The sequence below is a fragment of the Lygodium microphyllum genome, chromosome 25, assembly GCF_053477565.2.
Source record: "Lygodium microphyllum isolate KBCC chromosome 25, Lygodium_microphyllum_v1.1.10, whole genome shotgun sequence".
In the NCBI taxonomy this organism is placed as follows: Eukaryota; Viridiplantae; Streptophyta; class Polypodiopsida; order Schizaeales; family Lygodiaceae; genus Lygodium; species Lygodium microphyllum.
In genome coordinates, this window is record NC_141159.1 from 13,004,664 (window position 1) to 13,024,163 (window position 19,500).

General features: G+C 36.4%; 1 protein-coding gene across 7 annotated transcripts in view; it reads right to left on the reverse strand.

The window, feature by feature from the left end:
* Positions 1 to 400: 400 nt before the first annotated feature.
* Positions 401 to 19,500, reverse strand: part of LOC148013922 (pentatricopeptide repeat-containing protein At5g27110-like) — a 49,714-nt gene continuing 30,614 nt past the window's right edge. For 3 of the 7 annotated variants that reach the window (XM_087667207.1, XM_087667198.1, XM_087667202.1), the window contains exon 3: positions 402 to 645. The gene's annotated coding sequence lies outside the window, so the exon portion shown is untranslated. Of the gene's footprint in view, positions 651 to 12,224; positions 12,756 to 19,500 lie in introns of those variants that run through there. The other 4 variants (XM_087667201.1, XM_087667203.1, XM_087667205.1 and 1 more) reach the window with 3 other exon arrangements.

Sequence of the window (19,500 nt, forward strand, 5' to 3'; positions counted from 1 at the left end):
ATCCTAAAGGCAGTTTTAACTTTATCACCCTCTCGCATATGAATCTAATGATATTCTAATCTCAAATCAATCTTAGTAAAGAATCTAGCCCCCTTAAGCTCATCAAGCAAATCATCAACTCTAGGTATTTGGTACACAAATCGGATGCTAGATGTGTACGTAGCAAGCGCCGGAAGGTCCCCAAGAATAAAGATTTCTACTTAAGCTCAAAAAGCAAGCAAGAATATTTGCACGACATGAGGCAAAAAGACAAATTGAGTACAATCTCCCCCCATGCCTTGTGTGAGCGCTTCACAAGGCATATATTTATAAATTTTATTCATCTCAAAGCTCAAAAATAGCTTAATTTTACAATTAGCATGCTTTAGCTTTTGTGTTTACTTTTGTCCAAATAAAGAACAAAGCGATTGAGAGGCCCAAAAGTCGGGTTGTGTCCAAATACAATGTTCACTAATGAAATATTTAAACCGTGCGTCCTTGCGCATACAAAATAATAAATATTTGTCAAGTGATTTAATAAATAAGCGCGTCTAAATATTAGTACCAGATCTTTAATGATAAGATGCGCACCCATCAAAAATGATAATTTTTTTAAAGTAATATAAATACATACTATCGCCTAGTACTTCCAAACGCCACCGCCTTCTGCTCTACACATCAATCGAAGCATTCACAATTGTTAAAAAATAATAAAATTAAACCGATAAAAGTGAATACCTAGCAATCTTCAACTACAAAATAAATAGGTAGATTAAAACTATCATAATATTAATTTAATACGAGTGCACTCTAAACTCATAAACGTCTATTAATTTAAATAGCTCAATGTGGAGCGAGCAATGAGAGACAAGTACTTAGGTCATAGGCGTGCATCCATTGGGCCTCTTCAACATGATAATTTTTAAACTTAACCAAATATCTAGAGTATCTACATCTAGTTCTAGTGGTCATAAAGTCAGTATCTAGAATAGTTTCATGTTCAAGCATTTCAGTTTCTTTTTCTAACAAAGAAGGGTTTTCATAGACAGGATGGACAAGTAATTGGCCTTTAAAAGGTCGTAACAAACTGATATGAAAAGTATTTTGGATTTTTTAGTGTTTGGGTAGTTTTAATTTAAATGTATTGTCATTGATTTTGTAAATGATCTTGAAAGGTCCATAAAATCTAGAGGCTAACTTAACAACATAGTGTTTCTCAACACTTTGTAATCTTCTCTTTTCAATGCATAACTAAACATAATCAACTTTAAAACTCATATCTTTCATTTTCTTGTTAGCTTGTTTAGTGTATGATTGCCAGGCTTTCGCAATCATGTCTTTGACTTCAGTAAAAATAATAGCATGCACATTGATAATATCATCAACAGCTTTAATTTTGTTTGATGATTATGTAATAAGTGTAGGCAATCTATGTTTATAAATGATTTTAGAATGTGCTTTCTGTGTAGCTATATGTGATGTATTATTGTATGTAAATTAAAGTAAATGTAAATATGTATCTAATATTTGTGATTTTAAAATTGTGTATACGCACAAAAGATTTAAAATTGTACTGTTAGTAGCTTTTGTTTGTCCATTAGTTTCAAGATGAAATGTAGATGAGAAATCAATCTTTGTACTTAAATTAGTAAATAAAGTGATCTGAAAATTATTACAAAATCTAGAATCACGATTTAAAATAATAACTTTTAGTAAACCATAGTTAGTGAAAACAATCTTTAAAAATAATTGTGCAACTTGAGATGTTAATGTTTTTTTGTATGAAATGAAATATGCATGTTTGCTAAATCAATCTATAATAGTCAAAATCATATCATGATTAGCTTGGGTATTAGGAAAATCACTTATAAAATCCATTGAAATATGTTCACATGGTCGTTCAAGGATTGGTAAAGGTATTAACAAACCATATTGCTTATCACGGTGTCGCTTAACTCTTGACAAATTAAACACTCAAATAAAAAATTAAAAATATCATATTTCATTTGTAACTAATAAAAATCTTCAACCAATGTATATACCATACAAATAATACTTTTATGGCCTTGATATAGCGGACAATGAATTTCGTGTAACACAAATGATCTAAATGAAATAGCTACACACAATATTTTCTCATAAAACATAAATCCATCAGAATAAAACAATGAATCTATTGGAATCCAGTTATTTACAACTAATTTATTTCAATCAGCTTGAAAACTGGGGTCTTGATCATAGGTATCATTCATAGGAATAAGGGAATCAAAAGATATAACAGAGATATTATGAATACTTGGTCTTCTACTTAAGGCATCGGTAATAACATTCTCTTTTTTAGGTTAATATTGGATAAGTAAATAAAAACTTTGAATAAAAGCAGTCCATTTGATATGACAATCAGAGAGTTGTGATTGACTAAGGAGATATTTTATACTTTGTTCATCTGTTTTGATCATGAATTCAGATCCCATTGAATAGTATTTCCATTGACATAAGGCTTGTACTACATCTAGCAATTCCTTATCAGAGGTAGAATAATTGAGTTCAGATGGTTTAAGTTTGTAGCAAGAGTAGACTATGGGATGTAAAAATTACATAAGAACAGCTCCTATTCCAGATTCGCTAGCATCAATGACTACTAGGAAAAATGATCTATTAAAGTCAGGTAATTGCAAAATATATGCATGTGTTAAGGCATGTTTCAATAAATCAAAAAGCCTTTGTTGATTATCAAACCAATTATATACCATATATTTCTTTAATAATTTTATCAAAGACAATATAAACAATGAAAAAAATTTCACAAATTTTTTGTAAAAGCTAGCAAGTCCTAAGAAAAAACGTAATTCATATATATTTTTAAAAATCGGCTAATTCAAATTTACTTCTATATTTTTAGGATCAACTTTAATACCATCAGAAGAAACAATATGTTCTAAGTATTCAATGTGGGTTTGAAAAATTTTACTCTTTTCAAGGTTAGCATATAATTGATTCTCTTTCAATAATTTAAAAACCAAAGATAAATATTCATAATGTGCATTTTCATTCTTACTGAAAATCAATATGTCATCAAAGAAAACAATTACACAATACTGATGCTTCAAAAATATATGATTCATTATACGACTGAATGTAGTTGGTGCATTAAATTATAAATGCGGTTTTGAAAATATCATGTGTATCCAATCGTACTTGATGATACCCAGATTTGAGATCTATTTTACTAAATATTGTGGACTCTTGTAGTTTATCCATGAGATTCTCTATCCTAGGGATCAGATATCTATTATTGATAGTGATCTTATTTAGGGCACGATAGTCAATGCACATCCTATATGTATTATTTTTCTTATTAACTAACAGGACAGCTGTACCAAAAGGAGAACTATTGGGCCTAATGAGTCCTCGGCTTAATGATTCTTCAACTTGGGCTTAGATTTCTTTCTGTTTAATTTGATTGTGTCTACAAGGTGCTTTACATAGTGGTTGAGAACTAGGAATTAAGTTTATTTTATGATCTTCAGGACGTATATGTGGTAAACCAAGTGGTAAGTCAGTAACAAAACAATCTTTAAATTGAGAAAGAAATTGTGCATACCTAGGATATTGTTATAGAATCCGAGATACACGCTCGACTTTTTTGTATACTTAAAATATATATGGTGAATATTATGTTGGCACAAAGGGAGAATAGATGAGAGAAAAGAAAGATGTAGAGAGAGAGGTAGAGAAATTGGCAACACACTAGGGACTGAAAGATGGGCCAGTCCTCCCCCTTGTGGAGTTATATTATTGACAAGGAGCAAGCTTCTCCGTTACACATAAGCCAATTCTTACTTGTAGATCTTAGAAACAAGATCACGATTCCTTCCATGGTATACAACTGGCTAACACTTGCACAACTTGGAAGTTGGCACATTTTGATTCTTATTGAGTCTCCTTTTCTCCTACACAATATGTCTAGGGCTCTCCTCTTGACGCTTTATTTCAGCAGAGCTTCCGCAGCACTTGCACATTCTCTTCTCCTCTTGGAACTTGATTTCGACAAAGCTTTTGCAGTACTTGCACCTTCTCTTATCCTCTTGGAACTTGATTTCAGTAGAGCTTCCGCAGCACTTGATTTCAGCAGAGGTTCCGCAACACTTGCACTTTCTCTTCTGCTCTTGAAACTTAATTTCAGTAGAGCTTCCGCAACACTTGCACCTTCTCTTCTCCTCTTGGAACTTGATTTCAGCAAATCTTCTGCAACAATTAATTTCAGCAGGGCTTCTGCAGCACTTGCACCTTCTCTTCTCCTCTTGGAACTTAATTTCACCAGAGCTTCCGTAGCACTTGCACCTTCTCTTCTCCTCTTGGAACTTGATTTCAGCAAAGCTTCTGCAACAATTGATTTCAATAGGGCTTCCGCAACACTTGCACCTTCTCTTCTCCTCTTGGATACATGCAAAGTGACGCTTTCTTCATCTCTCCCCTACACCTAAGGAGAGCCTCCTCTTTTATAGGCTTTCAAGAGCTTCTCTTCTTGAAGAGAGAGTTGAGTTGATCTTTATGCAAGATGTGGTTGTTCCACTCTGCAGCACTAATTTCGAGATATCTCTTTGTGCGTTGTTTGGATTAAAAAACGTCCAACACGAAAGTTGTAGATCTCACTGTTTTCGATATTCCACGCGGCCTGTTTTTAGAGATCGTTTTTCTATTACGAGATATTTTAAAAATTGATTTTTCAAAAAATAGCTTTTTAAACTGTACTCTTAACTTATGGTCCATGCAACCACCTTGAGTCATAGATGAGAAGAGTTCATTAGATTGCATTGGACCTCAACCTTAAGATTGAATTCCACACAAAAGCTTGTGTCATTTTAGACCTTAGAAAGAGAAAATCACTTTTCTCCTCACTTCTAGAGGATCACGTCTCTTGTCTTTCTTAGTGAGAGAATTCCCTCTCTCGTCTTTCTTAATGAAAGAAAAGACCTTGAACCTTGACTTGAAGGAGAGAGGATGATCCCAAATGAATGCAATGATCATTACACACAAGTAAACATTCCCAGGCATCCCTGGATGCACACATAAATACATATACACAATGCTAATGCACTTTCTCTTCTTAAAACTCAATCCATCTTCATTTATGTGTAACTCCCTGGTTCTTGTGTATACTCTTACACTTAACAAACACTTCTTCCTCCCTTCATAACTTATACTACATGTACCATATATCCTCGTCACAGTGCTCTGATCACCCCATTAAGTGATGCACTAGGAATACTGGTCTCTAAATGGTCTCATGGCCATGCTAGATCATCATCAACACTTAAAGAAAAGTGAGTCATTAATTTATTGATATAAATTTATTAAATAGAGAATGTGTAATAAGCAATCAATTTAGTGACATCCCTCTGGCTTCTAAATAGTTGACCTCAACTGTAGAGGGGATACATAGTCCTGAAGAAGATTTGGAAAGTCTTGTAGTTCTCTCTCAGTCATAAACTGAGCGTCCAAAGGGGGATAATTCTTAAACTTAACCAAATACTTCCGTAATACCTTACCTGACCTTAGAGTATTGTCCTGATGGTGTAAATTCTTTCAGACACAAGGAACTCTTTTGTTTCTTCTATGTCAGGTAAATCTTCCTTGATTGGTTCCATTGGAGGTTCTCTAATATAGGGACGTAGCAAACTTATATGAAAAGCATTATGAATGTTCCAATGACTTGGTAGATCCAAACAAAAAGTCACATCGTTTATCTTATCTGTGATCTTGAAAGGGTCATAATAGCGATTAGAAAGCTTAACCACTTAACCCTTTTAACATTTCTGCTTCTTCAAGCAAGCCTTCTCAAACTTAAGATGAACATACTATCCCAACTTGAGATCTAACTTACGGCGATGCTTATCTGCTTCATGTTTATGCTTCTCTTGTGTCCTTTGGATAGCAGCTTTTACTTGAGTGAAAGTTGTATCGATGTCTCTAACAAACTCATTTGCTGCAAAGATCTTATCCTTCGTAAGAAGAATGGGTGGTAAATGAGACTTAATATAGATGATCTCAAAGGGTGCCTTACTAGTACTAGAGTGCACCGTATTATTGTATGCAAACTCTACTAAATGCAAATACTTTTCCCATTCTCTTTGATTATCAGAGACATAGGATTTCAAAAGGTCCAAAACAATAGAATTAGCACTTTCACTCTACCCATCCGTTTGAGGATGATAAGAGGATGAAAACTTTAACTTTGTCCCGAGATTCTCGAAGAGAACTTGCCAAAAGAGGCTGGTCATGCGGGGATCTCGATCACTTATAATGGACTTAGACACGCCATGATGCTTGAAAATATGAGCAATGAATAACTTAGCCATATGATCAGCTCTGATTGTCTTTTGCACAGATATAAAGTGAGCTTGCTTACTGAATCTATAAATGACAGTCTAGATTGCATCATTGCCTACTTGTGTGCGAGGAAGCTCCATGATAAAGTCCATGGCTATACTTTCCCAAGGCTCATTGGGAATAGGTAATGGCTTCAGTAGACCAAGTGGTTTATGCTTGTCATACTTTACTTTTTGGCATATCTTGCACTCACGGACATATCTTTCAATATCAGCTCTAAGAGTGGGCCAAAATAAATATCTTTCCAATGCTTGAGTAGTGGGTAGAATACCCCTATGTCCAGCATATGGAAATGCATATGCTTCATCCATTACCTTATGTCGCAATTGATGATGATACAAATAACCATCTCGAATCGAGTAAGGTGTAATCGACTGACCTAAGTTAAGCTGATCCCATATGGTTGAGAAGTCAGAATCAGTTGCATACACTTTGGGTAAATCCATAAACTCGTTATGGTAAACAGTTGTGATTGCATTCACTCGAGGTCGCCGTAATAAAGCATCTGCTACCACATTCTTAGTTCCAGATGTGTGAAGGATTTGAAAATGAAACATAGATAAGAAATTTGTCCAACACATCTGTTTCTCTTAGAGCTTCTTCTGAGTGAGGAAGTATCTTAGACTTTGGTGATCTATTTTAATAACAAAATCTGCACCAAGTAAATAGTGTTTCCATACTTGAAGAGCATGTACCACCGCCATAAGCTCTTTCTTATATACTGGAGCATGTAACTCATCGTCCTTGAGGCGTCAGCTCTTAAATGCTATTGCATGATGCTCTTGGTTAAGCACAGCTCCAATGCAATCCTCAGAAGCATCGCAGTGAGCTTCAAAAGGTTTTTGAAGATCCGGAACTATGAGAACTGGTTCTTGAGTCACAAGAAACTTAATTATTTCAAAGGCTTGTAGTTTCCTTGATCCCCAGCAAAAAGGCATTCACTTCTTAGTAAGGTCATGTAGAGGAGATGCAACATACGCAAAACCTCGTATGAACCTCCTATAGTATGAACATAGGCCCAAGAAGCTTCTAACTTCATGTGCAAAAGTAGGTACATGCCATTCAACAATGGCTCGAATCTTCTCAGAATCCATTCTCACCAAATTGTGAGAAACAATATGGCCTAAGTAATGAATTTCCAAAAGGAAAAATTCACTCATCTTAACATTGACCTATAGTCTATGCTTGTGAAGCTCTTGAAAAACAATAGATATATGTTTTCTATGCTCTTCTTCAAACCGTGAAAATATTAGAATATCATCAAAGAAGACACCTGTGAACTTTGAGTGAGGTCTGAAAATTCTCTCAATCATTTGATTGAATGTGGCAGGTACATTAGTCAAACCAAATGGCATGACGAAGAGCTCGTATAGTCCAAATGTCGTACGAAAAGTTGTCTTATGAACATCTTCAGGTGCTATCCGTATCTGGTGATAGCCGCTCTTGAGATCAATGCGACTAAAGATACTAGCCCCTTGCAACTTATTCAAGATATCATCTATCCTTGGGATAGGAAAACGATTCTTGATTGTGATCTTGTTCAAAGATCTGTAGTCTATGCACATACGGAAAGAACCGTCTTTCTTTTGAACAAGTAAGACTGGAGAGCAGTATAGAGAAGAGCTAGGTTGAACTAACCCGTTTTCCAACAATTCGTTTACTTGTGTTAGGATCTCCTCTTGCTGACTTGCACTTACTCGATAAGGAGGTTGGTTAGGTGGTGAACTGCCTAGGATAAGATCAATTGTGTGATCTTCCGGGCACTTAGGAGATAACTCTCCTAGGACCGAATCACTAAAACAATCTTCATCTTCATATTGTTTAATAAAATCATGTCTAGCTTGATCAATTAAAGAGAGGGGTTCTTTTAAAGTCTGAGACTTAGAAGCATTAGTTGGTATTGTGTGTTCATTAGAGGTACCAAGTGCCCTTGAATCATTAGTTTCTTTTGACTCTCTCACAAAGATCATGTACGCAGAAATAAATTTCTTCATTTCTTTAGAAATGCTAACATGACTAACCCTTGGCACAGACCAATCTCCAGCATCAGCAATGCATACTATGTTCTGACCCTTGAATTGAAATGCAAGGGTCTTCTTAATAAAATCGAGAAGAGGTCTAATCTTGTAATGCCAAGGCATGCCTAAGATAACATCACAGTTACCTATGGGTGCAAGTAGAAAAGATTCTTGGTCGCAGTAATCCCCAATTCTAAGATTCAACTTCCCTTGAATAGGAGTAGAATTGGTTGTAAGTCCTTCAAATGCCGAACCTGATCCAATTGGTGTTCCCAATCGATCCGGTGGAATTTGTAGCCTTTCAATAATATCTGCTGACACAAAATTATTTGTGGACCCTGGATCAAAGAGTATCAAAACTCGTTGATTATTGAGTGTCCTCCAATCCTTTAAGAGTTGTCTTTTCTTCTCATTTGAATTAGCATTAGCTTGCACATCCGGAACAAAATTTGAGAATGGTAGAGGAGGATCTTTAACCACATTTGCTTCCTTCCTTTTGCGAGGACAATCAGGCTTCATATGCCCTAACTCACCACAAAGAAAGCACCTTCCTTCCTCTTTGTACTTTTGTATCTCAGAGGGTGAGAGATACTTGCGCTTCTTCTTGTTACCCTCTGGCATTGAATATTGTTCATGGGTAAAGGTAGGTCTTCTTCGATTAGTCCTGTCTCTTGCTTGATCATAGAGTTGCTCTTGTCTAGCTCTATAAGAACTCATCTCCAACTTTCGAGATGTACCAGGTATATGCAAACTTTCAGCTATGATGGCAAACTCCATCATGCAAGATAAGGTTTTATGTGGATACATCTTCATGGTTATGTATAAATGAGGCAGTAGGCCAACTTCAAACTTCTTTTTCTTCTCTTCATCGTTGATCTCCATGAAAGGAGTAACCTTAAGAAGAGTAGACCAAAACTTGTCCACATAACTAGTGACATTTTCATGCTCTTTTTGGCTTAGCCAATCCCACTCCTTCTTGACATCATTCTCAAAATTAGGAGGCAAGAACTGAGCATAAAACTTCTTCTTGAACTTTTCCCAAGTCGTAGGTTTCCTTCCCTCCAAAATGAGAGTCAACCACCAATTGCTAGCGATGTCTTTTAAGTGCATGCCTACATACCTGAGCTTGGACTTTTCTGAGAAATTACCATCAGAGAAAGCAACTTCAAATTGCCTAACAAAGGCTAACCCCTTAGCAAGATCTCTCTTACTAGAGTAAGAGTCAAACTTTATGTCCTTATCCCCAGACTTAAAAATCTTAGTCTTCTTAATCTTACTCCTCTTATGGTCCCTCTTTGTCCGTTTGCGGATTGCACGAGGCTTAGAACTAAGAGAGTAGAAACTAGAAGATGATGAGGAGGAGGAGGAACTTGAGTAATCAAGGGAGTAGCTAGTTGCTGAGGGAGATGACTGCCTCACTCGAGGTGAGGTCTTTTTACTCTTCTTGGCCCGAGAATCCTTCTTCCTTCTAAGAAGCTTCTCAGCAATTGGATGCTTTGCATCTTCACCATCAATTGGTGCAATGGTGTTTGCTCTAGTATCACCATCTTTTGGAGGATTCGTTCCTTCATAAGTAGCTTCTTCCCTTGCCCTTAAGCTGTCAATAAATTGACATACTTTGGGAATCTCCAACAAGCTACGATACTCTGTCAATTGAGCCTGTAATTGCTCACTTGTAGGTGCTTCATCAGTTACTATCTTTACCTTCTTCTTGCAGCACTTGCACCTTCTCTTCTCCTCTTGGATACATACAAAGTGATGCTTCCTTCACCTCTCCCCTACACCCAAGGAGAGCCTCCTCTTTTATAGGCTTTCAAAAGCTTCTCTTCTTGGAGAGGGAGTTGAGTTGATCTTCATGCAAGATGTGGTTGTTCCACTCTGCAGTACTAATTTCAAGATATTTCTTTGTGCGTTGTTTGGATTCAAAAACGTCCAACACGAAAGTTGTAGATCTCGTTGTTTTCAATAACCCACCCAGTCCGTTTTTAGAGATCGTTTTTCTATTGTGAGATATTTTAAAATTTGATTTTTCAAAAAATAGCTTTTAAAACTATACTCTCAACTTGTGGTCCATGCAACCACCTTGAGTCATAGATGAGGAGAGTTCATTAGATTGCCTTGGGCCTCAACCTTAAGATTGAATTCCACATAAAAGCTTGTGTTATTTTAGACCTTAGAAAGAGAAAATCACTTCTCTCCTCACTTCCAGAGGATCACATCTCTCATCTTTCTTAGTGAGAGAATTCCCTCTCTCGTCTTTCTTAATGAAAGAAAAGACCTTAAACCTTGACTTATAGGGGAGAGGATGACCCCAAATGAATGCAATGCTCATTACACATAAGTAAACATTCCCAGGTATCCCTGGATGTACACATAAATACATACACACAATGCTAATGCAATTCCTCTTCTTAAAACTCAATCCATTTTCATTTATGTATAACTCCTTGATTCTTGTGTACACTCTTACACTTGGCAGACACTTATTTTTCCCTTCATAACTTGTACTGCATGTACCAAATATCCCCGTCACAGTGCTCTGATCACCCCATTAAGTGATGCACTAGGAATAGTGGTCTCTAAATGGTCTCATGGCCATGCTAGATCATCATCAACACTTTAAAAAAAGTGAGTCATTAATTTATTGATATAAATTTATTAAATAGAGAATGCGTAATAAACAATTAATTTAGTGACAGATTCATCTGATTTTTCTTAGCTTCAATTTCATTCATCCATACTAAATATGATTTGCTATATTTTCTTAATGCACGTTTAACATGTGTGACTAAGCAATGAAAAATTATCAAAAGTGTGTGTACTATGTAATGTGATTTGTTTTCCATTGGAATGAATCTTCGTTGGATACATGGAATAATCTACATCGGGATTATATTTATAACGCCAAGGTATTCCTAAAATAATATCACTAGATTGTAAAGGCACAACCAATAAATTTTTTTGCTCAACATAATTACCAATTTTAATTTCTAAATCATGGATTTCTTGTGTACCATTGTATCTAGTACCTAAGAATGCAGCCTTGATGCGATAATGAGTTGGAACAGTATGTAAATTCAATTATTTGACTAATTTTGCAGAAATAAAATCATATGTGCTCCCATCATCATACAAAATAATCTTTTTTTTACCATGTATAAGACATTTCATCGTTAATAATGAATGAGGATTTGACATACCCGGTAAAGTATCTGAAGTAGTACCGATATCATCATCGTCTTCTGTGAAATCTCATATTTCTTCATGGTCTTCATCTTCAGTCACTCCCAAGTAGTTGATGTGAATAGTTGGCTTTTTAGATTGACAAGTCACTGCTAGATATCCAAGTTGGTGGCACTTGTAGCAGACTATAGGCTTGGCTTTGGAAACATTATTGGTAATGGCTAGGAGTTTAGGTATGTTGAGATTTGGTTGGAAAGATAGCTTAGGATTTAAATTTGTATCGATAGTAAAGCAGAGGGTCATGTCCAGGATTTACGGAAAGAAAATGGAACAAAGTGATTTTGATTAAATCTTCAAAAGTTAGAATTGAATTGCTTTATACCAAAGTTACCGTTAGTTGAAAATTGTTATGGTCGCTTCTCTCGTTCTCGAATTTTGTCTTTAGCATCATAGAGCAAAGATATCGCATCCTCCAGAGTCGTTGACTTAAACATGTTCACTTTCACATGGAAGTAACCAAGCAGATCAGACATAAACTTGTGCTTGTGGATCGCCTCTCAGATACGTCTTCAAGCATTCGAAGTTGCAATAAGGCGTTCCAAAAACGCTCAGTATATTGCGAAATAGGCTCACGATCTCTTTGTTGCAGAAGATCCCACTGTTTGATTGCTTTTTTATGAAATTGAGATGAAAGAAAATTTTACAAAATTTTCTTTTGAAAAGCCTCTCAAGTAGTAGGACAATCAATAATTTTGCGGACAACATTCCACCATAACGATGTCATGTCCACTAAATGGTTAGTATACACTTAAGTTTGTCTTTTTTGGCATACTATTCTTTATGGAAATAATATCAAACTGACTGATAAAAGCGAGAACAGTTTTTCTATCAGGTAGCCCATTAAAAGTACGAAATTTAAAATTTATTTTACTTATATTGGCTTCTTTCTTGATAGATTGTGCTTCGAGTGTTGCATCGATCGTACGTCATATAACATCTTCGGGTTGCGGTTCATCTTGATCGACAGTAGATCGTTGAAGAGTAGCTAGTTGAACTTGCAAAGTTTGGCGTGCTCTTCGTTCCTCTTGAAGCTACATCATAATTAGGTCCAATTTTTACTCCACCGTTGGTTCCAGTAAATCACCTTCGGCCATAAAGTCTTTCATATTTTGATCGGACATCCTGCAAAATTTCAAACAACCTCACACACTCAAAATCTTGTTAACGGGATGAGCATAGCTCAAGGTTGGATTTACAATGCTTGCTTTTTTTTAAAATGGATTTTTGTGATATTTCTTTGCGGATACGAAAATTGATGAATGTATTCTTCAAGCGAAAAATAGACTATGCGTGTTAGTTTACTTACTGGAAACTATCTCTGTCAGAGTGCAGGTACGAACAAGGGCTTGCTGGAGTTGTAAAACCGGTTTGAGAATATGACAATAGGAACAACTACTATATAGGAGATTTAGTATTTGAAATTTTGGAGCTTTAGTAAGGTTAGTAATCTTAAGCTTTATAAAAGCTTAATGAACTATAGCTAAACGATCAGGGCATTTTTTCCTTTAAGCTTAAAGCTTAAGCTTTGACAATTCAAATAAAACTGACTTTCTGTTTAAGAGAGGGGAAAAAAAATGTCTTCCAAAGGAGCTTCCCGAGTGGTCCTCCATCGAGACAAAGTGGTCCTTTGCGATCCAACAACACGGCAGGGGGTTCTTCACTACCAAGAATATGCTGGTATTGACGGTTGACTGTAGAGCTCGTTCGTTCCAAGAGCTCCACCTTCGCACGAGATGGTAAGCGATTGGAAGCACTTGATCTTAGCTTCGCTCTGATACCATTGGTACGCAAATCAGATGCTAGATGTGTACATAGCAAGCATCAGAAGGTCCCCAAGAACAAAGAACTCTACTTAAGCTCAAAAAGCAAACAAGAAGATTTGCACGACATGAGGCAAAAAGACAAATTGGGTACAATCTCCCCCCATGCCTTGTGTGAGCGCTTCACAAGGCATGTATTTATAAATTTTATTCATCTCAAAGCTCAAAAATAGCTCAATCTTATCATTAGCATGCTTTAGCTTTTGTGTTTGCTTTTATCCAAGTAAAGAATAAAGTAGTTTGACAGTCCAAAAGTCAAGTTGTATCCAAATACAATGTCCAGTAATGAAATATTTAAATCGTACGTCCTTGCGTATACAAAATAATAAATATTAGTCAAGCGCTTCAATAAATAAGCGCGTCTAAATAAAAATTAGTGCCATGACTTTAATAATAAAGTGCACGCCTATCAAAAATGATAAATTTTTCTAAGTAATATGAATGCACGCTATCGCTAGTACTTTCCAACACCATCGCCTCCTACTCTACACATCAACTGAAGCATTCATAATAGAAAATAATAAAATTAAACTGACAAAAGTAAATACCTAGCAGTCTTCAGCTACAAAATAAATAGGTAGGTTGAAGCTCTGTTCTAACCTTAATTTAATACGAGTGCACTCTAAACTCATAAATGTCCATTAATTTAAATATTTATTTTATGGAATCACCCGCTATGGAATCACCCACATGCACATTAAATTAATATGACGCCCAAAAGGACAAGCATCCACGTCAATTTCTCGCACAAGGAATCCACCTTGTATACGAGCCCCAGCAAATAAATATAGTTTTACGAAATCCACCGTGGAACAAAAAACTCACGGAATCCACCATGGTCTCATGGAATCCACCATGGAATATGCCTCCTGGCATCAGTATTGGATGCATGTTCTTTACTGTGATCTTGTTTAGATTCATGTCATCAATACACATCAAGCAAATCATCAACTCTAGGTATTAGATACATATTCTTCATTGTGATCTTGTTTAGATCCATGTAGTCAATACACATCCTAAAGGATCCATCTTTCTCCTTCACTAATAAGACTGGTGGAGATTCATAAGGTGAAGAACTAGATTCAATGAATCCCATCTCTAGAAGCTCCTTGATTTTCTTGGCTACTTCTTCATGCTTACACTTAGACAATTTGTGGGATATGGCTTTGAGTTTGGCTTCAAATTAATAGGGTGATCCACTACTCTCTTAAGAGATAATGAAGTAGATACTTCAAATAAATCTTTGTACTTCTCAAGAAAAGCTTTCAAAGTTGGATGGTCTGTTGAATTTTTGGACTGATCTTCAACCTCTTTATTTAGGTGTAAGATAAAAATCTGTGAGCACCTCTTGTACTCCTTGATTTGTTGAATGTTGATAAGCTAAAAATTAGATTTACTAGAGATTCCTTGTAAATGAGTAGGCTATCCATCAAAGACAACTTCATATATAACTGTGAGAAATCCATATTAATCTTTCCTAAGGTCATCAACCAATCACATCCAAGTACAATATCTATGGGTCCCATTTCCAAATTAATCTGGTTTACTTTTGTCTCATAATTTTTAACCTACTGTAAGAAAATCTATGGGCATATTTGAGTGCTAATTTCTTCCTCACTATTTGCTACTTGAACTCTTATGGGCTACTATAAATCAGTGGAAAGACAATTCAATCCCTAATGCGTAAGGGAATGATATCAGGGACAAAAGTGAACTAGAGAAGGAAGAACCTATGGACAATGAAGGCAAAACTGACGGTGATACCACCTCAATCGAGTATGATACCAAGGGCCAAATAATAAAGTAGATCTCGATTGATCAAAAGCCCTCATAGATAGAAAGTTTGCTCACTGATGCAGATATAGCCAACAGACTTAAATCAAAACTAGACTAGTTGGAGTACTTAGAGGTATTAGACTACCAACAAATGGGATATCAACCTATAGAGACGGTTCCCACTTCTGAAATACTCTTAGTCGGTAATTTAAAAAACACCACCTTTGAGGCTCCATCAATGGCAAAGACTATTGTGTCAAAAATAGACAAGAGTGATTAGACCCTAGAATACTACCACCATCTAAGTCTCGCAAGGCTAGAACAAAATTCCCAATCCATCTCAAGCACAAACATCTTAAAGACATCATACTTGACAATGAGTCAAAAACTAAGATCTAGAAGAAGCCATAAGATCCCATGAAATGAGTTACAATATATAAAAAAGGAGATCATTTCATTGTTTTTCTTGGCATAGTGGAAAGGGAAAACTACTGAACCGATTGAACGCCTAGTGAAGTAAAGGAGGTGAACCTTGCCAAACCAGGGAAAGCCCATAAACCAGAGTCTGTGTAGTAGAAGACCTCAGTATAGAAGACTAACAATGACTTGTCAATCTACTGGGTATCATGATGTGTTTATCTAGAATTACTCAAATCTCAACAACATTCCACCTCAAGTGCTGACACATACTATTCCTTTGAAACTTGATGTCAAGCCTACTAAGCAACGTTCATATCCCATAAATCCTCGGTATGCACACCACTGCGAGAACATCTAGAGAATATACAAAAAGTAGGATTCATTTATGAGATTGAACATACAAATTGGGCATCACCCATCACCTCATGGCACTTGAGAAAAATAGAAAGATTTGAGTACGCATTAGTAGAATTAAAAAAACATTACAACCACAAACAAGACCATTATCCACTATCATACACAGACCACATGATTGAATATATGGATAGAAAGGAAACTTACAGCTTTTTAGATGGGTTTTCGAGCCAGAACTAGCTACAACTTCACCTTGATGATCAGCCCAAGACTGTCTTTACCACCAAATGTGAGATATTTGTCTACATTGACATGCCTTTTAGCTTGACAAAAGTACCAGCCACTTTCCAAAGACTTATATATACTATTTTCAAGGATATGTTAAAATGATGGCTCAAGTTATTTATGGACAACCTTTGCGTCTATTCTAGCTAGGAGGAACACCTCGGCAAGCTTTGACTAGTCTTCAAGCGATGTCAACAATCTCACATATCTTTGAACCCCTTGCACTACCAATTCTAGCTTAAACACAGTATTATTTTGGGCCATGTGGTATCTCAAAATAGCATTGCAATAGATATTGCTAAGATCAATGTGATAATGGATCTCCTTGGAAGTCTGTTGATAGCACCAGCCCTCACTTGCAAACCATGATACTTTGTGCCTTAGGCTTGTCATGTACAAAGTCCCCCTTCATGAATATGAGCTCTGCCTCAAGATGGGCCATTCTGTGAACTTTGGTGTCGTGTCATGTTGAGGTGTGTGTTGAGTGCGTGATGGGTGCATGTTGAGTTGGGAAACCATGTTGAGACGCGACGCATCACGGTCTGGCAAGATGCCTCCAAGGGGTCGCAAGCATGCCCCACGGGGGATTCCAAGGGCCGGACTGTCACACTTGGTATCAATGTTTCCTCAAATATACTTGCTAGAACCACTACTTTGTGCTAGACCATGCTTACATAGCACATCTTTAAGGGACAAGTACCTTGCACCGCTATTACAAGGGGTCTATGCCTTTCTACCTATCATATTTTTACCTATCATGAAATCAAAGTTCAGCTATGGTTGCATTGATCATGGCATATTCATATTTCTTGTTCTTGAGTCTAAGTGACTAACTCCTTTCCATTGGTATCAGAGCATGGATTTAGTCCTATTAAATGGTCAATTCCATGTCTACATCTAGTCACAATCAATTGTAAGTAGGGTATTGGCGTTGGATTTTGGTTACAAGGTGTGGTCACATTATATCTTTGACTAGACAAGATTTACCACTCTTAGTCGTAGTCATTTTTGGAGACCACTGATATGGATATGGAAGAAATGACAGTCAGGATGCTAGTTTAGCAGGTTCTAACCTCTTTGAAGACCAATTTTGGAGCAACTTGGACAAAATAGTGCTCAAAGAGTTTAGAGAAGGTTAGAACTATGATTAATTTTCCCAGAAACCCTTACTTTTCTTCTTCAAGTTTTTTTAACATGCATGGATGATTTAAGCTCCAATCTTCTTCCCCTACTTGCTAATGATGAAAATGGTAACATAGCTTGAATCTCCTCTTCTCCAAGACCAGCACCATATCCCGTGCCTTTGTTGAGACATGGACAACTATACTAGCAAAAATTGCGCCGCTTTTTGCATGCTATTTCGGGCAGTCTCCAATAGAAAAAATATTCCTTCCTTGCTTCACATTGTGCTTCAAATGCTACACTTTGAATGATTGATCATCAAGGTTGAAACCTTCTTCTCCGGTTTCAAGAAGTTAGTACTGAAGACATCTCTCTCCTTTTCCAAGAATTTCGGAAGAACATGTCATTCCTCCATAAAAGCTTGCATCCAGCTTAAATAGCTTCTATTTCAACTCTCTTCCCTAAAGCATTGGACATGATTTCACCCTTTCTTGGACATTCTTGAAGCTCCAAATCCTAGCTATGGAGTCTATGGACAACAAGCAATCCCTTGCTTGAATCTTGTCAATTTTCAAGGGGCTTTTACTCAATATCTTCCTAAACACTCTCCTTAATCTTCAGCATGCAACAATGATGCAAGATTGAAGCAATATCATTCCATCATGTGAAGAGTACTCCCATTTTCTTGATGATAAAATAGGGATGCATGGGTCTCTAATAAAATTTTGGTCCAATCTTGTTTACATTCAAGGGGCTTTTGATCTCTATTCATTCTAGGGATCCACCTCTTCATCATACTTCAAGGATCAATAAAGATTTTACCATTTCTTCAAGATTTGAAGAGATTTATTCTATCTTGATAACCATTATAGCAAGGCATCATCAAATCTTTGAGAAATTTAGGATTATTGTGCTCCTATAATCATGGGGCTTTTGTGCTTAATCACTTTAGGGATATAAGAGATGGTTCATTATTCCACTTAACCTTGACCAACATTGTTGATCTAGGAGAGGATCTTGTGCCATTTCACACTCTTGAACAAGGGTAGCATTCATTTTACAACAATTGCTTCAAGTTTCTGACATTTCTTCAACAATCAAGCTTGTACCAAAGGATTGAAGGCTACAACAACACTTATTAAAGGCTCTCATCAAGGATTCAACCCTCTATCAGTGGAATTGATCAAGGAGGAAATTGCAAATCTCAGCTTCAACAACTACTATCATCAAATATCAAGGTACCATCAAATCCTATACTCTAATCTCTCTTAATCCTCTTGCTTGGCCTTTCCAATCATTGAAAATAGAGAATCAGAAGTAATCTTTCATTCATTCACTTAATTGGGCAACATATAGAGTTTGCCTAAGGTTGTTTGAAGTAATGCTTTCACTTCCATTATCATGATCATGGAATGTTGAATCCATTGATGTAATTCATTGATGGAATACTATCATTTAATGCTCTAAGCTAACTTTTCTTGCTTGGCTAGTCACTAATGTACTCAATGAAAAAAAAATCGTATAGATGGTAAGTGGAAAATCATTGTAATACAATGAGTCACTGCAAGTGGGTAAAATCCCTATCCCTTCCATTTTATTTCAATCATTTCCTGTTCCCACTTGCCTCTCATCAAAAGAAACAAAGTCTTATTTCTGCCCTTGCATTTCATGATTGTTTGATTAGTCTAGCATGCCATTGCTATATTGAAAATACCCACGAGGAAAATCGAATGTAGGGAGAGGTATAAGCTAAAAGAGAAGTGACCCTCCCTCATAACAAAGAACTCGAAGGGGTGCACAACTCAACTTGGGGAGGAAATTTGCACACACCCTAAGTCTCAACGCCCATGTAGGTGCCCATATTGTCGTTTTATCCCTCACACAAGTATTGCATTGTGGAGGACTAAAGACCAATTGTTGGCAATGATTTTGGGCCTCGTTTTGGCATCCCTACAATAGTCTACTTTACCTCACCATCATTACAGGTTTTATAGCATATTAATAGCCTGAGAGAGCTAAAAGAGGGCATTTATTACACTTAACAAGGTTTGGATAGGTTGATATAGCCACTTGCATGTGGTATTTGCCCT